The sequence below is a fragment of the Suricata suricatta genome, chromosome 3 (assembly GCF_006229205.1).
Source record: "Suricata suricatta isolate VVHF042 chromosome 3, meerkat_22Aug2017_6uvM2_HiC, whole genome shotgun sequence".
NCBI lineage: Eukaryota > Metazoa > Chordata > Mammalia > Carnivora > Herpestidae > Suricata > Suricata suricatta.
This window is the reverse complement of record NC_043702.1, coordinates 45,752,880-45,755,183: the sequence shown is the minus strand read 5'-3', so window position 1 is coordinate 45,755,183 and position 2,304 is coordinate 45,752,880.

The window sequence follows — 2,304 nt, the reverse complement described above, 5'->3', positions numbered from 1 at the left end:
CTCCCTAAGCATCCCTGTCACCGTTGCCTCATCTCACTTTCCTCCCTGAGCTGCTTTTGTCTATATTTGCCTTTTAAAAGCTATTCCCCTGTATTCCTATTATTTTTGCTCCGTACAATCCCTCTCAAAGTTGTCTGTTCCCATTGACACCCATATGTTCTCAAGTCTCTCCTGAGTTTGCAACAAGCCATGTGTCAAATATCCATATGCCATTGGATTTCTCCACATGAAGTCCTGCTAGCACCCTAAATTCAACAGAGACCATACATTACTTTCTGCCCTGTCCACACACTCATACATTACCAATGTAACCTGCCTAACATTATCACTGATGCTTGACACATGGATATCCTTTCTTTACTTTCTGACTTCTTCCCCCTCAGCTCCCACACCTAGTAGCCCAATCTCTCAATTTTACATTCCTAATATTTCTTGGAGCAAGTTCCTTTAGAAATTAATGAGTCAGCACTAACTTATTTACTTCTTTACACTATGATCCAGATTATATAGTAATATAAACTAATTTAGTGCTTACTATCTGCCAGGCACTTTGATTCATATGCATTAGATCATTTTATGCTTCTAATAGCTTTATAAGCTACGAACAGTATTATTATTTCTCTTTTATATATAAGGACACTGAAGTTTGGAGGCATTCAGCAACTTGCTTAAAATCACTTGCAGAAGTGGAAGGGATGAGATTTAACCCACACATTTCTGACTCTAAAATTTGATCTTTTAAACACTATATCACAAAGAAGTAGAAAGCTCACTTTCATAACAGAAAAATCAAACATTTAACTTGATAGTTCTTTCCAGGAACAAACTTACCACCTGAAAGATTTTAGCATTTTTGGATAATTGGCACTAAATCCAGATATGTAGGTGATATGGTGTTTGATTAATTAAATCAGTTATTCTAAAAATGTGTTCAAGTAGCAACCATCTGGAAGTTGTGGTATTATTATTCGGGCAATAACAAAAAATTTACATTTAATTCACAGGACCCTAGATATGTTTCCAACAGAAAATAAGACTATATTTTATATAATATCCTCAGATTATTTGTAATGTATATATAATATTGTTTCATCACATAAAATATTTTATCCATTACTACTTGTTTCCTCTTTGTTCATTTGATGACCTGCTAACTAAAATTGTCAGCAATCTAGTAACTTTTTAAGAGCAAATGTGAAGGAGAAGGCTTGAAGTTGAGAATAAGAGTTTCTTGCAATAGCTCAAGCAAGAGATGTGGCCCTGAAATAAGGTAGTGAGGTGAGAAGGGCACAATTTGAAAAACATTTAAGAGGTAGAGTAATTAGGACCTGACTGGATTTGGAGGTTGAAGGGAGAACCAAAGATAACTGACCGAAGTTTCTATTTATGGTGCCTGGAGGAAAGGGGAGACAGTTTCTATTACATTCATAAGCCTATATGTGAAAAGCTCTAAGCGTGTAGAAAATATGTGGGATACAGAGGGGATAGTAAAGTTGACCTAAAATGGAGAGTATGAACTGAAATAACCAACTGAAAAGTAGACTTTATTGGGCTGAGGAAAATGTGGAATCCTTAGTATTGAATTCCAGAGGGGCCTGGGAAATCAGCAGAAAGCTATTACTAGGGAAATGACATGATTGATGGGAAATGGTTTTAACTTCAATGAAGCAAAAAATATTTGGAAATTGTACATCTTGATATCTTGACAAATGCCATAATAACTATTATCAGAATGACACCAAGGAATATTTCAAATAGCAACAGATAAGTCACCCACACAAGTCACCCATTTAAGAAAATTTTATGTCAGTGTAGGTTGAAGTGAAAGTTTACAGAATTGAAACTCAAACTGACAAGTGAAAAGAGATTTTACATGCTCTATTGAAACATTAGCAAATCTTTTGTAATAGTTTATTATTTTGGAGAAAAAAATGTTTTAAAGGAAACTGCCTACATGTCTGAAGCTTTTTGAAGAATACAGCACTTAAGTCAAAATACTTTCTAATATGTACTGCCTCAATTCATAAAATGCATCAGTAACTTACATGTCCAGATTACTCTTGTCTTTATAACAAGAATTTATTTAGAAAAGCTAGCAGTCTTTTCTCTGCTCACCCTAAGAACAGCAGCCACAGCATAGATTGGTCCTTTATCAGTCAGGGTCTGTATTAGTTTGCAAGAGCTGCCATAACAAAATATTACAGCCTGGGTGGCTTAAACAACAGAAATTTATACTCTTATAATTCTATAGGCTAGAAGTCCAAGATCAAGGTGTTGGTTTCTTCTGAGGCTGCTCTCCTTGGC